Source organism: Protopterus annectens, chromosome 12.part0 (genome assembly GCF_019279795.1).
Source record: "Protopterus annectens isolate FY-2018-M chromosome 12.part0, PAN1.0, whole genome shotgun sequence".
Taxonomy (NCBI): domain Eukaryota; kingdom Metazoa; phylum Chordata; order Ceratodontiformes; family Protopteridae; genus Protopterus; species Protopterus annectens.
In genome coordinates this window covers 946500274-946524626 of record NC_056746.1, presented here as the reverse complement: position 1 = coordinate 946524626, position 24353 = coordinate 946500274, and the positions used below count along the sequence as shown (strand labels likewise).

The 24353-nt window shown below is 43.2% G+C and overlaps 1 long non-coding RNA gene across 1 annotated transcript in view; it reads left to right on the top strand.

The window, feature by feature from the left end:
• Positions 1–24353, top strand: part of LOC122816901 — a 101919-nt gene that overhangs the window by 34601 nt on the left and 42965 nt on the right. Inside the window, exon 2 of the long non-coding RNA XR_006367119.1 lies at positions 19973–20099. This is a non-coding gene — a long non-coding RNA (uncharacterized LOC122816901). The remainder of the gene's footprint in view (positions 1–19972; positions 20100–24353) is intronic.

Genomic DNA, 24353 nt, shown 5'->3' with positions numbered 1-24353 from the left:
TGGAGTGATCCCCTGGGGTAAAATTTTATTACCCATCCACTCAAGATCTCTCTTGAGGAGGGGGACAGTGAGGTGCTCTGCCTGACGTGTATGGGAAGTCTATTCCAGAGCATCAGCAGTCTCTGGGTGAGGAACCTGTCCCTCCAGCATGTTCTGTTGATTGTGGTAATGAGGTTGAGGTGTCTGGAGTATGTGGTGCGAAGGAATTGGGCTTTCTTTAGATGTAGCATTTCTAATAGAGCAAGTAGGTGATATGAGACAAGAGAAAAGCTGGAGTCTTGAGTCTGTCTGCGTAGGACATCTTTGTGAGGTACTTCTGTGGCCTCTCGGGCTGTTGCAGGTGTCTATTGAGGTACATGCCAAATGGGGGTCAGAATGAACTGGTCCAGGGCATTGGAATTTATGAATTCCAGGAAGCGTTGGGCCAGTGTATTGGTGCTTGAGTTTTCCCAGTTGATGGAGGGGTAGTTGAAGTCTCCTAGTATGAGGGTTGGACCTTGATGGATTCCAGGGTGCTTAGGAACGTGGAGTGAGAGTCTAGGGACATATAGACCTATAGCAGGCTATGACTTGGATCACTGTCTTGCCCAACATTGGTTGTACCTGAAGTATCTCTGATGCGTTATGCTGGGCTACTTGTCTGGAGGTGTGAATGTCCATTATGAATATGGAGACACCATCACCTTTGGAGCTTCGGTCCATGTTTTGGGGTTGAAAGGTGTGGCATGAGTTATAGCCTGGTACCACATGGGTGCTTTCTGACTCTCTAAACCAAGTCTTTGTTACAGCACAAATGTCTAAGTTCTCCATTTTGAGGAGTGCTTCGAGCGAGTGCATCTTGAGATTTAGACTTCTAGCATTGAGCAGCATGACCCTCCGATTGCGTTTATTTATAATGGTTATGGTGGTAATTTTGGTCTTTGGAACACTGCCTAATAAAAGGCACTGTAGGGGTGGCAAGAGTCTTAGCCAGTACCTGGAAATCCAGGGGTGACCAATGCAGGCCATCTTTGACAAAGCATCGATGTCTGTCAATCATGTCATCTCAAGCAGACAGATACTGGATCCCCTTAGTGACACCAGAAATTTAGCCAATTGTTGAAGTCGGTCATTTTTTGTTTACACTGCGGTACCATTCTGGGTGACAGGATACTGCTCGGGGTTAGGGTCATACCTGCTTGGGCCGCATAATCAGAGAGCTCCACCATGTCTCTTTTCATGTAGTCCAGAGATGAGCGTCTCTGGTCATTCACACCCACATGGACAATGACAGTCATACTTGTACTTGTGGAGTGACTTGAGTGCGTGTGTTTTCGTATTCTGGCACCCGATAAGACAGTTGACTGTTGCCTTCTACTTCAACCTAGTTGAGTGGGACATCTGTGTGCCTCACTATCAAGTCACCTATGATTAGTGTATTGCGCAAGGTGTTTAGCCTTGGGGACTTAGGTTGTGGGGCACACTGTGAAGATGAGCTGTGTGTCCTGTGGTTTGTGTTGTGGTGGTAGAGTGCGTTTCCGTCTTGAAGGTCTCTGTGTGTGATTTGTGTTTTTGTGAGAGCTGTGATGGAGAGTGTTCTGGATGGGGTGTGTGTTCCATGTGGTGTGGTGCAGGTGTTGACCTTCTCTTAACCAGCTAGTCTGGTCTTTGCTGGAGAGTGCTCAGCTTCCAATTTGGTGATATAAGTGCATCTCAAGTCTGAGTGTTGGGAGGTAAGAGGAGAGGGTTGTCTGTGTACATTAGGCAGTTGCTACACTGCCTCAGAATGCCCAGGTGCACCAGGTGGGTCTGTCAGAAAGCCAAATTCAGAGAATCTGTGTGCATCAACACATAAAGGTCGATGTATGATGTGAGCGAACACTGTAAACATCGAAAGGGAGAACACCAAACAGATTTCCTCTGCCAGCAGGGTGATGGTGAGTATGAGGAAGTAAATCCTTTTCCTCACTGTAGTGCAGTCTTGGAGTTGGTATATTTAAGTAGGGAGTGCAAGGGGCAAACGTTTTAAGTGTTTTGCTTTAGGTTTTTTTGGGGCTGGGTTTATCTTGCCTGTATGGTGCTGTTGCTTCCGGTATCATGGTCAGAGTTCTCTATTTCAGCGTTTATGGTGTTCCCTCATTGCAGTCATCAACCTTTTGTCGAACTCTGATTCGCTGAATTCGGCTTTTGGGTTTATAATATATACACCACCAGGTTAATAGGAGAAAGCACAGGGAGCTGCCCTTGATCATAACAGAGGGGTGGTCGTAACTACTAAGTACTGGAGTTATTTCTGTGAAGAACTAGTGCTGATGGCACTTACTGTAGGTGTGCTACAAAAACCTGTTGAAGTGCGAGAGAGCGAACTAGCAAGATCTATGGGAAAAACTGAAGAGCAGGCTTTCTGGCACTAGTAATAGTATTACCTCAGCTCGGCACTGCTGAGCGGAGCTTAAGCACAAACCCGTGCAAATGCGGGCTTTTAAACCAGAAAGTTGAAAGGGATGGAAAAAACTGCCCAAACGACCAGTAAACTATTTCTGGGCCAGAAACCACTCTTGAGTTAGGCTACCTAGTGCTTGCCACTCTCCGTGATAAGCTAGAAGGCTTCCCTCCAAAACGGAAAGGCTTGGGGGGGGGGGACTCCGAAGCTTACAAACAGTCCTGGATGCAGTAAATCTGTATCTGGGCTAGACTACAGGAAAGGCGGGAAACAAACTTTGAACTTTTTTTGTTTAACAGAAAAGCAGCTAAAACAGCAGTAAAACATTTCAAATGCAGTGCAAGTTAGCACACGAGTGTTTAGCAATATTAAAGCAAATACAGTTTAAATAAATGCAATTAAATAAAAAAATGATGAAAAACAAGTGCAGAAAGCAGTAAATTAGGAAAAATCAAAATGGAGGCACTTTCTCCTTCCTGATGCTCTTGCAGTCTGCAGTATGCCAAAACTGGAGCCGCAGTGCTTAAACAAGTGCAAACCTGCGTGAATGCAAGTTTTTAAACACGAAAGTTGAACGGTATGGAAAACTGCCCAAATGGCCGATAAACTACAATTTTGGGCCAGAAACCACTTTTCCTGTGGTAGATGGGCTACCTAGTGCTTACCACTCCCACTGATAAGCTAGACGTCTTCCCTCCAACACAGAAAGGCTTTGGGAGGGCTCAGAAGCTTACAAACCGTCCTGGATACAGTAAATCGGTATCTGGGCTAGACTAGTTACAGGAAAGACGGAAAACACAAATGCGGGTTAATAAGTAGTTCATCCTTGTTAACAACTAGTAGGACTGGAACAGTAGGTTTCCAGTTAACTTTTTATATCAAACTTTTTTGGGGATGTATTTTCTCCCCGTTTCTCATAATGAGCTTCCTCTCAAAATGGGCCTCACAAGTTTGTATCAAGAGAAACTTGTTCTACATTTTCACTTGCCAAATGCACATACAACAAAGCAGTAAGATTGACAGCATTTGTTGGTCTCTTAATAGATATGGTAAATTGGTGTTAAATAATGCTTGCCATTATCTTTTCTGTGTTTTGTAGTTACAGGTGAATGGCTTTTCCCGGTTAGGGGTCACCACAGCGGAACTCTGGTCTGCTAATGATTGGCAGTAGATTTTTACATGCTGGCGTGCCTTGCCTAATGCACAACCTTCGAAGGAACGCCCATTCACGCATGTTGCCACACAGAAGACGCTCTGAGAATCGAACGGGCAACGTCTAACTGTGAGGTGACAACGCTACCGCAGCACCACCACCGCAGTGGTGGATGTTCTTAGTGTTTCACTATTGCAGTCATAACTGTAGGGTACTCCTGCCGGCAGGCAGCCCGAGCTCGGCCAGAATTCCAAAGTCTGGGTCCGGCGTCGGCTGTACCAGCAAGTACCCTGACGTCGGAACGTAGAGGTATAAAGCTGACAGCCGACGCCATCTTCCCCAGTCTTTCTTGCCGTGCGGTGGAAAGCAGCTCGCAAGTTGTTGGTTGGCGGATTCCGGACAACGTGCTTTGATTGTCGTCTGTCCGAAGTCTTCTTCTCTTCTCAAGCTAAGTACCCCGTTGGGGAAACTTTTTTTTCTTGCTCCTCCGATGTCAGAAAAAGTTAATTGTATATCGTGTGGAAAACAAATACCTCATAAAGATTTCCACTCTTACTGTCTTCCTTGCTTGGGCCCTGATCACGACGTTTCTTGCTGTCGGTTTTGTGCCAGGTTTAATTCTCGCACGATTAAGCGTAGGTGCGATTGAGCCTTGAATTATTTCGGTAGACAGTTCAATTATAGGATGTCGTCGGATACTTTACAGACAACCGGAATTCACAAGAAACGCAAGGATAGGCCTCCGAGGTCCAAACAGGATACTTTGCAGCTGGAGCCAGCTTCGGGTTCGGCTGTCGTCAGTGAGGCGCTTTTGCAGCCCCTGTCGTCAGCCACTTCGGAACCGATGGCCGACGCAGACTCCCATGGGGAGCCAACTAGGCCTAGTACTTTAGCTGCTGCAGGACCTTCGGATGTCGCTCCTTCCTTCAGATGGGTCCGGAACCGCTGTGCAGGTGTACCGGCTTCTGAGGGGGTTTTCAGGCCTTCTCCTATCACTATTACTACAAAGACAAAGGCAAAGTCAAAGACCCCTGTTAAGCCAAGGGTTTCTTCTCAAGCTTCTACGGATTCAGCTCCCATGACCCAGAAGCAATTATTAAGAATGGCCGAAGATTTGCTTACTATGATTAGAGGCTCTCGCCCTCCTCCTGAAAAAAGGCCTAGGCAGGGTATTCCTTTGGATTCCTCTGATCAGGCTTCTGTGTCTTCAGTCTCTTCCTCTGACCAGGATTACTCTTTTCCTCCCTATGAGGATTCTGATGCAGAGGATTCTATTCCCTCTGCTTCCCCCCCTGAAAATTTTTCTTTTGGGGAGACTTTGCATGAGATGAGAGAGCATTTTCATTGGGAAGGTCAGGATTATTCTGCTACTAAGAAGAGACTTGGGGAGTTTCTCTTTCTTCCTCAACACAGGCCTGTGGCTATTCCTCCTGTTCTTGATATTGTGGATGATGCTTTCTCTGAAGCTAACCTGAATCCCGATTCCTTTCCGCCTGCTCCTTCTAAGCCGGATAGATTTTACAGGGTCCCTGATTCCCATCAATTTTTGTATAAGAACCCTTCTGCAGATCCTAAAACTATTTCTCAGGGTTCCAAGGCTGCTACGGCCGCTTCATCTAAAAATCCTATTCCCTCTGAAAAGGATTCTCCTGCCTTGGACAGATGGGGCAAAAAGGTGTATGCTTCTGCTACTCTTTCTATTAGGGCTTTAAATTGCCAGTTTCATATGTTCAAGTATCATCAATTTCTTAAGCAAAGACTTTCTACTTTTCCTGCATGTGCAGAGGATAAGGAATTACAGGATGTATTGCATGCAACTGAACAAGTTAGCAAACATAGTTTACATTGTGGTTTTGATGCCTTGAAGGCTTCTTGCAGGGCCACAGCCTCTGGTACTGTTATCAGGAGACATGCTTGGCTTCAAGAGCAGAATTTACCTGAGCAGGTTAAGGCTAAATTATTAGATGCCCCTGTTCAGCATGATGTTTTGTTTGGGTCTAAGGCTGAGGAGGTTATTAAAAAGATGGAAGATAAAGCGAAATCTATGCAGACTGTTAAAGATTTCTTACAAGTTCAGCCTCCTAGATTTTCCAGAAATTGGCCCTCCAAAAATTGGTCTTTTCCCACGTCTGACAGGCCTCAAAGGGGAAGATATAGACGCTCCAGAGGTCGGGCTCAAGCCTCTTACAGGTCCAGACAATGGTCTGCCTCATCCCCTAGAAGGGGAGAAGATGGATCTCAATCACAAAGGAAGCAAACCCAATGACTCCCTCTGTTGGGCTACAGGTCCTCCTTGCCTGGAAGCCCCTCTCGGAGGAAAACTTTCTCTTTTCTACCAAAATGGGACACACATTACCAAAGACAAATGGGTTTTAGACGTGATTTTAAGAGGTTACAAGTTCCACTTTCATACTCTACCAAGGTCTTTCGGTTGGCCAGATCTGCCAAAACATCAATGGTCAGAGGCCTTACATCAAGTGGACGCTTTATTGGCCATGAGAGCTATAGAACCTGTTCCACTTTCAGAAATGGGAAAAGGTTTTTACTCAAGACATTTTCTGGTCCCAAGAAAACAAAACTCATGGAGACCTATTCTGGACCTTTCAGTATTGAACACCTATCTGGAAATTCCAAAATTCAAGATGCTTACTCTACAACAACTTCTTCCAATGCTCTCCCAAGATGCTTGGATGGTGACATTGGACTTAAAGGAAGCCTACTTACACATCCCCATCAGGCAGGAACGCAGAAAATACCTAAGATTCAAGGCAGGTTCGAGGCATTTTCAATTCTCTGTACTGCCCTTTGGCTTATCTACTGCGCCCAGAGTCTTTACCAAATGCCTGGCTCCAGTAGTAGCTTATTGCAGACTCCAAGGGATTCAAATTTACCCCTATCTGGACGACTGCCTTATTCAGGCGGACAGCAAGGATCTTCTTCAACACCTGCAGTTTGTTCAACGTCTACTCCTTCTTCTGGGATTTTCAGTGAACACAAAAAAGTCACATCTGATCCCCTCTCAGCAAATGATTTTTTTAGGAGCTCTTCTAAACACAAGCTCACAAAGGGCCTTCCTCACTCCAGAAAAACAATTACAACTGGCCTCAATTTACAAGACCTTGGCTACTTTAACTCGGCTCACTGCAAGGAAATTCCTGCAGGCATTGGGCTACATTGCTTCTTGCATCCTGTTGATTCCAAATGCAAGGCTTCATATGAGAACTTCAATGGTACCTAAAGAGTGTATGGTCACAGCATTACCACAGTCTGGACACAACAATTCCACTGATTCCCTGCCTCCAAAAAGAATTCCTTTGGTGGTCCAGGGCTTGTGCTTTAAACGAAGGGAACCCTTTTCGTTTGCATCAACCTTCTCAGATCATAACCATGGACGCTTCGGATTATGCTTGGGGAGCTCATTTTCTAGACCTTTGCCAGCAAGGCTCTTGGACAAAGAAGCATCTTCCCTGGCACATCAACTTGAAGGAAATGTTGGCAGTCCAAAATGCTCTTCTAGCCTTCCAGAATCTTTTACATCCAGTGCCTCTTCTGGTTCGTACAGACAACACCACAGTCATGTGGTACATAAACAAGCAAGGGGGCTCTCACTCTTACCCCCGCTGCAGACTAGCCATGAGTTTATGGGACATGGCTCTAAATCTGAATCTGCATCTTCAAGCTCAATTCATTCCAGGAAAACAGAACCTCTTAGCAGACAGTCTAAGCAGAAACCTGTCGGATCCTCACGAATGGATGCTGGACCCCAACTTGTTCAGCAGGATTACTGCAGTTTGGGGTTGTCCTCAGATCTGTTTGCATCCCATCTCAATCATCAGTTGCCTCTCTTTTTTGCACCAGGTCCTTCCACAAAACAGCGTGGAAAGTGGATGCCCTGTCATTCAGCTGGAGGAATCTTTCGGGATATGCCTTCCCTCTTCCTCTTCTGCCTCGGGTGTTACTGAAAATAAAACAGGACAAACCAAAGTTTATCATTCTGATAGCTCCAAATTGGCCAAGGCAGTTTTGGTATCCAACTTTGAAACACCTATTCCTGGAACCTCCATGGATTCTACCTCTGATGCCTTCTCTCCTGTCCCAGCATCAGGGTCTGATGCTGCACTCTCAAATCAAGACTCTATGCCTGGCAGCTTGGCTCTACAAGGGCCTTAGATTCCTTCTCTTCCCAAACAAGTTTTGGATGTTCTTTTAGAAGCTGGGCGGCCTAGCACTAGAAAATCTTATGGTTCTAAATGGAAAATATTTTGTATTTGGATGCAGGATCGAGGTTCAGATCCTCTCTTGCCTGATATTTCTTCCATTTTACTTTACCTCGCAGACCTTTTGCTTAAAGGCCTCTCTTTTTCCTCCATAAAAATCCATGCTTCTGCTATCTCGGCTCATTTCAACACTGGTCCTCCCTTTTTTTCTCACCAGCTGGTGAGACAATTTTTGAGGAGCTAAAAATTTAAGACCTCCCAGAACTCCTCCTGTTCCTGCTTGGGATCTTAATTATGTCTTGGAGAAACTTACTTTGCCTCTCTTTGAGCCTGCTGCTGCTTCGGATATCAAGTTCTTATCCTGGAAAACAGTTATCTTATAAGCATTGACTTCTGCTAGAAGGGTTTCAGAGTTACAAGCTCTCATGGCTGTGGAACCATATCTTATCTTCCACCAAGATAGTTTCCTTGAGGACCAATCCTACATTTATGCCTAAAGTGATTTCAAAAGTGGCTCTAAATCAGACTATTCACCTTCCTACTTTCTTCCCAAATCCTCAAAATAAAGGGGGAAGGATCTTGCATTCATTGGACGTACACAGACAATTACGATTTTACCTGGACAAAACTAAAGATTTCAGGAAATCTGATCAATTGCTCATCTCTTATGCCTCCAGTTCTCTAGGTAAGGCTATTTCTAAAACTATTTCCAAATGGATTGCTCATGGAATAAGGTTTTGTTACTCTCACCATGGGAAACGGATTCCAGGTATTGTTAGAAGTCATTCTACTAGAGCAGCTGCCACTTCAGCAGCTTTTCTCAGAGGAGTTCCTACCAAGGACATTCTGGAAGCTGCCACTTGGAGTTCAGTGCATACTTTTTCTAAGCACTATAATCTCCCTTTGTATTCTAAGTCTAGGGCAGGCTTTGCCTCTGCTGTTTTTGCAGGGCCTTCTAGCTGCCCCTTCTTCTGCATAACCTCCTCCCTCATTCACAGCTTTGGGATTCTACCCTACAGTTATGACTGCAACAGTGAAACACGAAGAACATAGTACAGTTGTGTACACCTACCATAAATGTAGATGTTAGAGTGTCTTCACTGTTGCAGTCGGTGTTTCCCTCCCACCAATCCCCTCTATTTTTCACTTGGTCTCTCTTCCATTCCCTTTGTGGTGTTATTTGTGTTTCTATTTGGACACCTTTTGGTTTCTTTGTTGGGGGTTTCTGACATCTGGGGCAAGAAAGGCTGGAGAAGATGGCGTCGGCTGTCAGCTCTATACCTCTACGTTCTGATGTCAGGGTGCTTGCTGGTACAGCCGACGCCGGACCCAGACTTTGGAATTCTGGCCGACCTCGGGCTGCCTGCCGGCAGGAGTACCCTACAGTTATGACTGCAACAGTGAAGACACTCTAACATCTACATTTATGGTAGGTGTACACAACTGTACTTTGCAGGTGAATAAAAGTTTTAAAAAGTGCTCTAAATGCAGGCTTAACCATTTCTACCCAGATGGCCACATTTTGTGTAGTCTGTCTTTGGTGGAATATCTAAATCAGATGTATGGTATATTACACATGTTTATACAACTCTGAGGAAACTAGTGAACAACAAAATTAAAATTCTTTCTTAAATGTTTATTGTCTTGGAAACTGTCTACACTAGGAGCCTTTTTGTGTGCTGTTCTTCAGAGGTTGATCCTGTTTGTGTCCAGAACAGGTTCAGGTTTTTTGACTCCCATAGACTCGAGTAAAAATATTGATGAGAGGTGTTAACATGGGGGGAGAATAAGGCAAGTCTGTCACTCACACAGACTGTTCCACAACTCAAATTAAAAAGCAGGGGACTGCCTGAATGTAAGCTGTTTGCTCCTGAAGGCAATGGACATTACTTGTTGCTTATGTACAGTTTAATTCCTTTCCCATTGAGTTGAATGGCAACTCTTGGCGTCCGTTCTAGTTGTGATCAAGTAATGTCCCTTGAAACCTGCTTCCTTATTCCATAAAAGTAATCTCATCTCGCTCTCTAGTACCTCTTAATTTTGACTGTGGGCAAAGTTTAATGGCCTCAGTTGTATATTTGCTACACCCAGAAACCTGCCTTTCCCAGCTCTGAAAAAAACATTGGCATTTGTTTGAGATTAATTGTCCCCTGTATTCCACCTCAGTATATTCCCTTCTGACATTTTGCAGTCTGCAAGTTTGAATAGGATAAAGTGAAAAATAATGGCCATTGTAATGCTTGCACAACTCTCCTCAGACTACCTACAGAGACTAGCATTTTAAAACTATTTATTTGCACATGACTGCTCTCCATCCCTGTACACACAAGAAAAATTACCACTTCTTACTTTGTGCGTCTTGGTTCTTTTGGTAAGTATTTGATGTCTTGCAGGAAGCTGCATTTGCTACTTGATAGATCCACTCTGATCACCATTAAAGTCTGGGGAATGAGGGTGGGGACAATGGGTACATCATTGCTTATTGCTGTGGACAGTATGTATGTCTCAAGATTGTTCACAGATTTCTCTAATGTTCTGATAGTGTGTTTTGTAGTTATGATTGCAGTGGTTTCTGCTGTATCAAACCATAATCTGGTGAAAGACTGGATATTCTTTGGTAAGCACCACTATCAGGTCTGGGTAGCAAATGTCTGTGAGCATGTCTCATTGATTGGCTAACCATGGCATGTTATTTTCTGAGAGGAAAGGAAGTGAGATGGCATTCTTGTACTTTTGTGATTTGATTATTGTGTTGGGGATGGTTAATTCATTAAGTTTGAGGCACCTGCATTGTTTTTTCACTGTTGCATAACTGAAATTTACTGCTGAGGAAGCCCTCGGCCAGCCTGACTACTAGAACGTTTTCTCCTGTTCCTTTTCCTCCTCTTAAAGCCTGAAGCTGCACTAAATGACAGACATCTGGGTATAAAAGGAGTCGGCCAGCACCACCACTTCAGTCCTTTTCTTGCTTTCGGAGCTTGAAGCAGAATGCTAGTCATTGTGTCAATCGGTCCACACCAGAGAAAGAAGACATCTAAAGCTGTGGCCCCATTGGGGGGTTTCTCTTGCGTTTCTTGACTAATGTTAGAGAAAGTAAATAACTGCCTTCGCTGTAGAAAGCAGGGCTTTCACTCCTTTTGTTTGGGCCCAGAACATGATGTGCCTAAATGCTGGTTCTGTGCTTGCATTAACAGTAGAACAGTCATGCACAGGGCTGTGATTTTAGCTAAGCACTTGGCACACAAAGGCCTTAGCGAGTCTGTCATTTGCTGATCGAACTGAGGTTGATCTCCCTAGGCTCAAAGAAAAGCACCCAAAACTTCGGGTACTGGGTGACACTTATTCGTTGTCTGGCAGTCCACCTAGGCTGGTTATAGTCAGCACTAGCCTCTATCGAGATGCATTTGAATCTGATGCACTGCTGGGTTGTATTTCCATACAAACTGAAGGACTTGGCTCACTGGTTAAGTCGAGAGCTGCTTTGCAAGTTCTGCTTGGTTCACCTTTCTAAGTACTCTGCTCTTTTGCATCCTGCCCCTAACGCAGATGTCGCCCTCCAATTTAAGTCCAAGGCATCATAAAAATTCTGCATTCAGCGTGCCCCAACCAAGATCTAGTGGCTGTCACTCCCAAACTTAGGCCCATCAACGGCACCTAGTTAGGCTGGTGAGGATTTGATCTGCAGAACAGACCCCTTTCTCTCCCTGGTTCTGCCCCTAAATCTTTTGGTAAAAGAAAAAGATACCCCCCCCCCCCCAGGAGTCTTCTATTTCTTTTGACTCTGGGGATAATGATGAGTCCACTACTGAAGAAGGTTTATCTACTGCTACTTATGGGGATTCAGATTCTGATGAGAACTTTCCTCAGCCCCCCCCCCACCGGAGTACATTTTCTTTTGTACCCTACATACCACGAGGGAACACTTGGAGACAGTTCTGTTTAACATGAAAAAGCAGGCAGTTCTGCATGGCAGCCCCCCCCCCCCAAATTAACAACCTGGATGATGTCATGACCCCTTGGCAAACCGGTCCTGGACAATCACAAGAAAATTTAACTCTGCTAAATGGAAATTCACTATGGTGCAGACACAAGGCAAGAGTCCTCTGGAAGCTCATATACCTCCTGGTCCTTTCCTCCTTGTAAGAGCTTTTTGTCAAATGACTTTCTTATTCCTTTACTCAACCCCCTCTTTTCTCCCATTCTGTCAGGAAACCATTCCTGAGAGGTTAACCACACTAGGCCTCTGAGGAAACCCCCTGTTCCTGTGGGGCCTCTGTTTCATTGTGTAGAAGCTCACCTTCCCACCTTTTCATGCCAGTGGTCTCCGGAAACATTTAAATTCCTGACCTGGAAGACTGCCTTCCTGCTATCAATTATTTCTACTGGAAGGGTTTCAGAGATTCAGGCCTTTGCGTGTGGAACCCTTCATTTTCTGCCCAGAGTCTCTTGGGACCATCCCTTACTTTGTCTAAAGTGGTTACAGAGATTTCTTTGATCCAGACCATCATTTTGCCTATTTTTTTTTTTTCCTATTCAAAACAAAGTAGAAATAATCCTCCTCTTTACTTTGAATGTGTGTAGGCTGTTTGGACAGAACAAAGAATGTCAAGAAGTCTGAAGAGTTTTTTTTTTTTTTTTTTTTGCTGGCATTTACGTGTTGCTCCAAATGGATCTCGCTCTGTATCTTGTCTTACTACAGCCATCATGGAAAGAAGCCTCCAGACCATGCAAGGCCACAGACCACTAGGACTATGCCTACATCCACTGCTTTTCTAAAAGAGCTGGCTACTGAGGACATTTTAGGAAGCCACTACTTGGTCCTCTCTGTTCACCAATCCTCTTCCAACCTTCTGCAAGTTCAGAGTGCCGTCTTGCAAGGCATCCTTTCCTTACCTTACAAACTTTCCATCCACCCTCTCTTTTCAGCTTTGGGGTTTATTCCATCATCTATGACTGCAGCAGTTGTGTACACTTGCCATAAAAAATGTAAATGTTCAGGTGTATTCACTGTTGCAGTCTTTCCGGTCATCCTTCCCCTTTTTGCCCCTTGGGGTTGGAGTGGTTATTCTCCTTTCTAGTTCCAGGTTGATTCCACCCCCCTCCTCCTCTATATACACACACTGGAGTTTTTGAGCTTAGGCCCTTGACCTCTGGGTCCTGTTAGGGGACTACTATCTGGTGTAAGACTAACTCCCTTTATACACAGATGTCTTTTATATTGGTTAGGAGTCCTCATTTTCAGGGATAAGAGAAATTCTCTGGTGGTTAGGAGTCCTCATTTTCAGGGATAAGAGAAATTCTCTGGTGGTTGGGATGGCCAAGGGCTTCCACGGCAAGAAATCCCATCAGTTATGACTAAGAACAGTGAATACATTCACTCTACATTATGGTAAAGGTGCACAGCTGTACTTTAGTTCCACAGTCTATCCTACAACATGTGTTGATGGGCTAAGCAGTTGAAAAAAAATTCTCACGGATTCCATTTTTTTTTTTTGTTTTTTCCCCAACCTATTGCCGTATGTAAATATACTTTGTTGTATCCCTTATGGACAGAAATATAGCATAACATTGCAATTTATTTCAAGTTCAGTCTTGGTATTTTATTTACTCACTGCCTATGACAGTCCCAAGTTTTACTAGGTACCCTTTACAACTCTGTTTTTATTTGATTAGTAGCTTATTTCGGTGATGTTTTACATGTCATCTTTCTGTTTAGTTTAATTTTTCTCATGCGCAGAAGCTGTTGGATCATGGGTTAAAATTTTTGCTGTTTTAGGCTTTTGAGTGATGGTCTTTGAATTCAAGTTTTATGATGAGTCATTCAAGAAAAAATATATGTAACACATAATTTTGCCTGGAAGTAAAACAGCTTATCTTTTAAATTACACAGCCTGTTTTTTTTTTCTTCAGAATTCCATGTTTGATAGTTTTGTATTCCATTCTTATGAGACTTGTCCTTCTTTTCCTTTTTCATTGTCTTGATTTATTTTTTTTTTTATTGGTTGTGTGGTCTGACTTCATCCTGTAATCCTAGGTTAGATTCCTTCGGTCTCATTTTGCTAGCTGACTCTTGAGCAAATAATTTGGCAAGTGTTTTTCTTTGGTCTGAAAAGTGATACTGGTTTCTAGCTAGATTTGCATATTTAACACATTTTTGTTTTTTGTGAGGCATTGCATTTTCATTTAATCAAGATTATTTTGAATCTTGATTAATCTCCTTAGACTTTTTCATAGCTGAGATCTTTTCACCAGTGGATGTTCCCGTTAGTCTCACTTAGTTATTTTTCAGTTCAAGTGTTTTAGAAATGTAGCATTTCTATACATTATGTAAGTGAATGTATTGTACTGTAAGAAAGCGCTTCCTGATGTACTGCAGATAACACATTTTATTCCACAAGTCTCTTCAGTATTAACATCTTCTTGATTTCACACAAATGTCTTTTACTGACTTCAGTTACGTCTGATAATTTTAATCGGGACATAACCTCTCATTTCAGTAGACATATTGCTCCCAAAAAAGCAATTGGTCTCTAGTTGCTTGTCATCTTCCAGATTTCATTACCTACTTGCACATCAGCCAAGGCTGTTCCTACAGCTGCTGCAAATGTGGAGGGGGAACAGCTGCTTATATCGAAGAGTCCTAGGGGGATTCCCAAAATACTTGGAGGTGCCCGGTGTCCTCACTGAACAAGGCAGGGGTCAGAACCTCCTAAATTTGTTAAAGATGTTGTTCCTTTTAAAGAAGCAGCAGAAGACTAAGCAGGTGGCCCCTGTGGCTAATGAGCCACACAAGGAGCGGCAGGACTTTATTTGGGGGGGGCTTTTCAATGCCATTATGGCCAATAAAGCTCCTTATGGATTATCTGTTCCTTTATCTTCTTCCAAACGTCTTAGGGAATCTGATTCCTCTGAAGAGCTGGATTTAGTCTTGAGGAGTCATTGGCATACTCTGTTGTAGAGTCTGAAGAAAGTAGTTTTTTCTCTTGCATGCCATGTGGAGGAATTGCCCTTTGGAGATACTGTACTTCATTTAGTGGAACACTTTAAGTGGGATTGTTCAGGTTTCTACCTTTCATAAGAGGTAGTATGAACTCCCTGCATGTAGATTCTCTTAGACCTTCTGCTGTCCCTCCAGTTTTGGGTGCCCTGGACATGCTTAAGACGACTTATGGGCAGAAGGCTGGGAATCTGGAAGCTGAACTGTTCCTGAAGCCCAAAAGTTTTTGTATAAAACTCCTAACTCTGATCAGGCTTTTTCTGTGGCTGCTGATGCACATCCAAGTTTGTGTCCTCCAAGCTCATCCTTTCTGATAAGGACAGTCTTGCTGTGGAGAGATATGGGAGCAAAGTGTACATTTCTACTTCCTTAGCCTTCACGGCTGTTAACTACCAGACCCATATAAGTAGATGCGTACTGGCTCTTTCTACGCTAGGAGACATTCTGACTGATATGAAGGACACTGAGGCAAAGACTCTGTCATTTCCCTTTTGAGTTCTGCTTCTCAGGTGGCTTGCCATTTTAATAAATGTAGCTGTGATGCTGCTGATGCCTCCTCTAGGGCTGCTGCATCTGGATCTGTGATAAGGTGGCATTCTTTGTTGCATACATGCTCTTTCTGAGGACATTGAGGCTAAATTACTGGATTCTCATTTGCACAATCAGAATTCTTTGGCACTGCAGCTGCTTGGCTTTTTAAGGCCCTACAATGAGGATGACATTTTGCAGGATCTGAAGCAGATCTTCTCTTCTATTTCTAGATGTTAAAGTAGTTACCATATAAACCTTCCTTTGTCTGCATTTAACTTAGCCTTGTAGAGGTAAAAGGGCTTCCAAGAGTTTTTCCTGAGAAGACTTCTCAGAGTAGTAAAGGTCAAAAACACAATTTCCCTGACAAATCTGCTTCTGTTTCAGAAGTCCACCTGTTCTCCTTTGCCAAATTCCTCTGTCTGTTTGTGGTGATATGTTGCCAGACAGAGTTAACCAGACTGTTGGGTACTTTTCAATATTAGAAAGGGTTGTTTTATGATTTGGAAGGTCCTGTCCCCCACCTGCCTCATTTTCCTTTGGCCTTCATGATCTTTTGGTTCGGGGAACCATCCAGCCTGTCCCCCCTTCCCAGCAGGGTAATGGTTTTTACTGCAGCAAGAAGGGGTCTTGGAGGCCCATTCTAGTTCCCCTCTTTCTCAACACCTTCCTAAATGTTCCTTCCTTCAGAATGTTGTCTTTCCAGGCATTATTTCCTCTGTTACTTCTCCAGGCTTTTCTGGTGTCCCTGGGTTTAAAGGATGCTTACTTTCATATTCTGTTCACCCTCTCTTCAGGAAGTTTGTTTCTTCCTGACAATCACTTCTCTGCTTTGCCTTTTGGTCTTTCTATAATTCCAAGGGTCTCTACCAAATGCCTGGCCCCTGTAATAGCCTTCTGCAGACTTGAGGGAATTCAAATATTCCCTTACTTGGTATTTAGGCCTCCTCTCAGCAGCTCCTGCTTCAGGGTCTTCACTGTGCCTTGTTGCAGTGTGGGATTCATCTTTAAATCTGTCTGTGTTGACCCACTCTCAGGATAGTGTTTTTGAGATGCAAGATTCAGACCATATCAATGATGGCTAGTCTCCCTTCGGCCATGGTCCTTTCTTTGTCTGCTTATTTTCAGTTCCTTCTCCCCCATCTTTCAGATGTTGCTACAAGAGAATTCCTTCTGGAGTTCATGGCATCCACTCTTTCCATGGTTCCCTTTGCCAGACTCCATTTTAGAAAATTTCAGTGGTATCTTAAGACTGACTTCAACACTGCTGTCCTGTGGATTTTCCTGTTCCTCTCTTGCTATGTCTCAAGCTCAGGCTACACTGGTGGGTTTACCAAACTTCCCTAAATCCAGGCCCATCTTTTCAGGTTCCTCTTCCCATTCAGAAGCATCCAGTCCAGGTTGGGGAGGTTTCTCCAACAAACTGAAGGTCCAGGGAATTTGGTCTCAACTGGCAGACCATATCAACATCAAGAAAATGAGAGTGCTCATTCTGGCCTTTCATGCCTTCCAGTCTGAGAGTTCCAGGCCCAGTAAGAATCTGCACATCAGTCATGTGGTACATCAACAAACAGAAAAGCACAAAGTCTTGCCTTTTTTGCCAGCTGGCTGTTCAGGCTTGGGACTTTGATCTTTAGGTGGTCTGCATTTCCTCAGAGCTCAGCCTTGTGGCCAACAGTTTGAAGCAGTACTAGGGCAGATCTTCACAAACAGATGCTTCACAAGGGAGATGTTCCTAGATATGGATACCCCACTGATGTACTTCCCTCTCAATCACAACTTCCCCAGTTCTGTTCCAGAGTGCCAAGTCCTTTGTCTTGGAAAGTGGAAGGCTCTGTCTTTTTTTTCTCTTTTTCCAGGATTTCCCTATATGCCAAAGGTGGTTTAAGTATGAAGAAAAGATGACAATTTTGTTCTTGAATCAAGCCATTCTCCTGTCTTATTTTTTCTGTTTCCACAAAATGGTCCTTAACGCCTTGGATTTACATAAACAGTTCGGATTTTGTTTAGATAAGGCAAAATATCAGGAAGTCTGAACAACTTTTCCTTTCATTCCAGGACATTGTGTTTTGCTGTTTCTAAGCAAATCATCTCCTCTTGGAACTCTTAAGGCCATTTCTTTATACTATTCCTTTCATGGTAAGCAGTTTTCTTCTGTTTGGGGTCACTTTAAGGATATGGATACTAGATACAGTTTGGAAGCAGATACTTGGTTTCTGTACTGTACTTTTGATAACCATTACAAGTTGGGGCCAGGGCAGGCTTTATCAGGGCCATCCTTTTATGGGCTGTTGGAGAGCTCCTCTGTGGCTTACTCCTCCTCGTCCTGAGTTAGCTTTTGTACTCTCCTAGATGTAGGGAAGGCTGCGGCAGTAACAAGGAAGGACATTGTGCAATTTTGTAAGAACAGTAGTTGGCCTACTTTCTTACTTTTGCAGTCTTCTGTTCCTCTCTCCTTCCCCCTGTTCTCTGCCTTCCTTCTGCTTGAAGTCTTGATCTCTCGTCTTCTACCCTTCCTGAATGTGTATGTTTTTGTTTTTCTTGTTGTGTTGCACTAGTTCTTCTGCGGCAATTCAGTTCTGAGGATTTGGCATTTGTACGTCAGTTGTGTACCTTGCACCTTGGATGCAGGAAATAATCTGACATACGGCACCTGGAAATTGTAAGGCTTTGGTATGCTGGCCAGACTTTCAGCTATCCTTGGCATGATATCCCAGATGTAAAGAATACGCAAAAGTGAAAAGGACCCCTAATGTTCTCGTACAACTTTACCTTTTTGTCACCCCTATCCTTCCCATGTTTTGCCTATTTGATTTGTCCATTTTTTCTTAATTTTGATGTGTTCATTTGCAGTGCTGGTGTTTAACTTTTCTGCTTTGACATACATTTCTAAATCCTGAACTTCTGTTGTAAGACTAGTTGCTTTATGGATATTTGTTTTCTTCATTCTGATACCATGCCTTTCATATCTCTGGATTTTCCACTAGGTGGTGGTACACTCAGAATTCGGACAAGAATGCGCAGCTAACCCTCTGCTCTTTCAGTATGCCCACTTGTACTGGGAATTAAGAACACTACAGAAATGCGAGTACCATTATTCTCCTTTATCACTACTGTTTGTTCTCCACCATCTCTAGAGGCACTACAGCCCCCCCTCCCCAATCACTTTTCTGTTTAGGAATGAGGCTATAATCTGTTATGCTGTGCATTGTCACCCTTTTCAGAGTGGCTATAGCATTCTCTCCCCCCCCCTCTAAAGCAGGTGTCTGCCATTTATGTCCTAGAATCTGTTCCACCTTCCCGAAACACTTGTCCCTTTGGACCAGGACCCTGTAAATGTGGAAATCCTTAGTGTAAGCAGATCACGGTGTCCTAGTACAACACTGTCCTGATAGATGCAGAAGGATTTTTGAATCCCCTGCTGATTGTCTTCACAATTTTTCTAGTGTGCACTAGCAGAGGTCTCTGGATGCTAGCCCTGGGCTAACCCCCTCCCTTCCCAAGATTGATGAACTAGCAAAAATGCTGCTTCTCTGTCTCGCAGACATCTCCTTAACTGAACCAGAATCACCTAGGCCACAGTTTCATCTATGACATAAAACTAAAGCATTCATTCCTTTGGACTGCAACACCTGAATTCCCCCCCCCCCCCATCCCCCCTCCTCTTAAACTCACACAGTTTAGTGGATCTCTCATTAGAATATACTACTTTGTTGCAAAGTAGTAAGCTTGTACATTTTATATTTCAAAATTACTTTGGAAAATAACTTTACAGAGAGATGCAACTACAAATCTGCCGAGACTCCAGGAGCTGTAGTAGTGTTTAATACAATGGACTTAACATAGCACATTTTTTTCCCCTCCTGTAATACATTAAGCATGAGATGATTTTAAACTTATCCATCTGTTTCCAGACTGTCCCTACTGAGAAAAGGTTGGGGGTCGGGGTTCTTTTCTGACTTTTTTTTTTTTTCTTCTAGGCACAGCAAGTGCCATCTCTAGACAGTGTCCAGAATTGTCTGGTAAAAATGTGCAATTGCTTTTTGAAAAACTGTGCAAGTTGTAAAATGTAGGATTTAATTCACAGCCTGTTCATTTGAATTAAAAATTAAAGTCTGGCTTGTAAGCTGACATCCAAAAGTGTGCCAGAGCTATCACTGTTAGTGGGAAGTGCAATATTTGCTCATTTCTGCTCCTGCACACAAAATTTTATACTCCATTCTTGTGCTAATACTTTAATGTGGTGTTAATAACTTGCCCTTTGTATGTGCAGAATTTTCAGGGCATTTAGTGTGGTTTTTGATCATTTGTCGTATAAAAATTGTTTTGTACTTTTTGCATCTACTAGGAGATAGAGCAGCATTGCTAACAGTTCCAGTGTGTATTAAAGGATTTTCATTTTTGGGAATCCTAGTCAGTACTTTCTGGTATTATGCATACTGTCAGTTTCTATAAGATATGCTGTTTGAAGTTCGGCATTAGATGGAATGTTTGTCTGTAGTGGAAGAACTGTTACAGTTCAATGAGTGCAATGTTCAGGGTGTCAAGAGATGTGTACGTGCTAATGCATGCTACTGGACATCACTCCAAGGCGTAGCATAGGTTGTATTTCTACCTTCCCTAATGTTGATTGAAATGATCGTTTTTCTTCACAGCTATATCCGCTATTCACAAATCTGTGCCAGGGCTGTCAGAGCAGCGTTAAAACCTCAGTACAGACAGCAGGCTGAGAAAGCTGCAGAGTCCAATGTAAAATTGATTAAAAAGGCAAAACAGTAGCAAGTAAGTATTTTCCCCCTTGTACTGTTACTACTGTTAATTCTATTGAACAATTACAGTATATACTTAAAATTAATTTTATTTACTGTTGATTACTGTTTTAGATAAAACTGACCTAGAGCTGTGTAATTGTGCTGTGGCCTGTTTTTTGTCATTAGGTAGCATTGTCGTCTGTACCTAATAATGAACATAAGACTTGTGTTTTCAAGAATCAATTTACTGTTATAGCCGTACATTCCCAGTGGCAACCATTTTGCTGCAGAGTCAAATTTTAATTGTACAATAATAGCTCGTTGCCATTCAGTAATGTGAGTACTGATTGGACAGCCCAACCAGCATGCCTGTTGAAAATCAAGCGTATACTAATAGAAAAAAAGTTTGGCTGATAAATTACCATTGAGCGGCCAAACTTTTCTGTTGGCATATGCAGCAAAAGGCAGAGCAAAGTACGAGAAAAAAATCTGGTATGTTTTGCAAAAGTAAAGTAACAAATCTGCCTAATTTTCTTTGCATTTCTGCCTGCCCTTCCTTGGCTCTTAGTAGACTCTTGTACCTCTCAACTGTCAGGATGTTTGCAGAATGTCCAGATTTTTGCTTCATAGTTAAAGATCATTTAAATAATGGCAGACAGTTGAGGTTTAGGGTTCATATCCTTCAGAAAATCTCTCTGTCCAGTAACTTTGTAAATTTATAAGAGCAATGCAGTTGGCCCCTATTCTTGGACATTTAACCCCCCCCCCCACCACCAAAAAAAAATTATTTGGCTTTGTTCAGATTTCTTGCATTAAAAAAAAAGGTAATTGAGATTCTCTTCTCCATTGCTTCTCTTTTTAACGGCACTGCTCTACTGTGCAAGCATGATCAAACCACTCCAATTGCTGGTAAATCCTGTATTATCCACACCCAGTCGTGGGTGGTTGCATCTAAGTTTAAGTGTCAAACTTATTTTTAGAAATAAATCTGTGGTGGTGGTGCTGCGGTAGCGTTGTCGCCTCACAGTAAGACGTTGTCCTGTTCGATTCTCAGCTAGAGCGTCTTTTGTGTGGGGACATGCGTGAATTTGGCGTACCTTCGTTGAAGGTTGTGCGTCAGGGCCGGCAACTCTGCACATAAAAATCTACTGCCAATCAATAGCGGACCGGAGTTCCGCTGGGCGACCTCTAACCGGGAAAAGCCGAAAGACACAACAACAACTTTTCTGTATCCCATTAGTTATATTTAAACAAATTTTACTGTACTTTCAGGGATCCTAAATTTTGCTGCATAACATCTGTCATTCCTTCTTGTAAAGCCAGTTTCTTCTTCACTCCCACATGATATTTTACCCTAGCTCTTGCCTTCTCTGAAGTGTGAAGTGATTATTTATTCATCCATTCTTTCTTTTTTACTTGTGCTGGAAACAAACTTTTAATGCAGTAGAACAGCCCCTCTGGAGGGCAAGCATGTGTTATGCAAGTCATGACATGCCCTGTGTATGGGGTCTGCTGAACGTATGTCCAGTTCTTTTATTAGCGGCATGAACATCTTTTGGAGTTTCATCCCCTACCAAGCTAGAGGATGTCAGTTTAGCAGTGCACCCCCATTTCTAAGGATGGGGGGGGCTGGTCAAGGACCAAATTCTTTGCATCACCCAACTCCTCCACTGATGAGATCCGATTTTCAAAGTTGAGTTTTCTGGCTCATGTCAGGGCTTTATTCCTTTCTCTGCCTCTAATCAATTATGTCTTTGTATGGCATTCTGCATGTACTTTTCCTACCATTTTAGGATCAGGAGATTTTTGCTTATTCTTTCAAATGCTTATACAGAATTGCATTTTTGTAGGTTCACTTATTCCAGGGACTTGCAATGTGCAGACTAAAAGACGTTCGCTTTGAGTGTTTTCTGCAAGGATTTCATTTTTAGTAAGTAATTTTGTTAGCACCAAATTTTATTTTTGTTCTTTTTGATAGGGCTGACACTGTTGCAGTCATTTATAATTGGGTTATCCTGCTGGCAGGGCTACCCTCAGTCGGCCTTAATTCCAAAGTCCTGGTCCGGCGTCTGTTGCTGTCGCCTCTTCCCTGATGTCAGTGCGCCAGGGGTATATACGATGTAGCAGACTCCATTTTCTTCAGTCTTTCTTGCCACGCGGTGCCCGAAGCAAAAGCAGTTTGCAAGTGTCGGTCGGCCGACTCCTGAGATTTTTGAGATTGAATTTCAGAACCAAAGTCTTCAATAAAGCTAAGTACCCCGTTGGAAACTTTTTTTCTTGCTCCAGACCGATGTCAGTAAAAGTTAACAATTGTGTTTCTTGTAGGAAGCAAATACCTCATAAGGATTTTCATTCTTACTGTATTCCTTGCCTAGGCCCTGACCACGACATTGCTAGTTGTCTGTTTTGTGCTAGATTCAACCAACGAACTATTAAGCGTCTGTTTGATTTTGCTTTACATTACTTTGGCTGAAGGTTTAACTACACAATGCCGTCGGAACAGCCGACTACCGGAATTCATAAAAAACGCAAAGACAAAGAAAAGGACAGGCATCCGAGGTCGAAAACAGACAAAGCCTCTTCTAGGCCAGTCGCCGGTTCTCAGTGAGGCACTTTCGCAGCACCTGACACCCGCTACCTCAGAGCCACAGGCCGCTTCCGACTCCCACGTGGAGACTAGGCCTCTGGAAACTCAAGGTATTGGGCCTACGGAAACTATTCCCTCAGATGGGTCCGGAGCCGCTGAGCAGGCATCTGCTTCTGAGGGTGTTTTCAGACCTACACAGCTTACTATCAAGTTTACTTCTGCAGCCAAGGCAAAGTCTAAGACACCATTAAAGACAAACAAGTACAGCATTGTCCTGGACAGTCATCCATGCCAAAGAAACAGATGCTTAAAATGGCCGAGGACCTAATTACTTTGATCAGGGGTTCCCAACCCCCTCCTGATAAAAGGCCTAGGCAAGACACTGACTATGACTCCTCTGATCAGGTTTCTATTTCCTCGGATTCCTCTTCAGAACAGGGATATTCTGCTCCTTCCTATGAGGACTCTGATGCTGAAGAATCTATCCCTTCAGCCTCTCCTCTTTAGGATTACTCTTTTGGGGAAACCCTGCACACCATGAGGGAGCATTTCCATTGGGAGAGCCAGGATTATTCAGACTCCAAGAAAAGGCTCAGAGACTTTATTTACTGCCTCAGCACAGGCCCCTTGCTATCTCCCCTGTACTAGATATTGTTGATTTTTTTCTGAATCCAGTTTGTCTCCGGATTCTTTACCTCCTGCACCAGTCAAGTCAGATAGGTACTACAGGGTCCCAGACTCTCATAAATGTCTTTATAAAAACCCTGCTGCTGACCCAGAAACAATTTCTCAGGGTCCCAAAGGGGTCAATGCTTCCACTGCAAAAAACCCTGTTCCTTCTGATAGGGATTCTAGAGCACTGGATAGATGGGGGGAAAAAAAGTTTACACTTCTGCTACTTTAGCTGTAAGGGCTTTAAACTGCCAGTTTCACATGCTTAAATATCAATAATACCTAATGTCTTTGCTAAAACAGAAAATGCTTACAAGTGCAGAATGTCCTGACCATAAGGAAATGCAGGATTTATTGCATGCAGCTGAACAAGTGGGAAAGCATACTCTACAATGTGGTTTTGATTCATTAGAGGCTTGTTGCAGAGCTGCAGTTACAGGCTTTGTCATTCGAAGACGTGCTTGGTTAAAAGAACAAAGTTTACCTGATCATGTTAAAGCAAAATTATTGGATGCTCCATTACAGCATGATACTTTGTTTGGTGTTAATACAGAAGAGGTGTTAAAGAAAATGGAGCATAAAGCAAAATCAATGCAGACAGTAAAGGATTTCTTACAGGTTCAGTCACCTAGATTTAAAAGGAATTGGCGTTCTAAAAAATGGTCCTTTCCAGTGTCAGACAGGCCACAAAGAGGCAGATAAGACTCCCAAGAGGCAGATCTCAGCCCCAAGGCTCATACATACCTAAACAAAGGGGTGCTTCAGCCCCCAAAGGCGGAGAAGACAAATCACAACCTTATAGGAAACAGTCCCAATGACTTCCCTCTATAACAGCCAAGCACTTGCCTTTTGACAGCACCCTTAGGGGGAAAACTAGCACTTTTCTCACAAAATTGGCACATGATCACCTAGGACAAATGGGTACTGAATATTGTTTCTCAGGGTTACAGGTTCCACTTTCACACCCTACCAAGGTCAAAAGGTATGCCAGACATGCCACAAAACCAATGGGCAGAGGCACAAAAA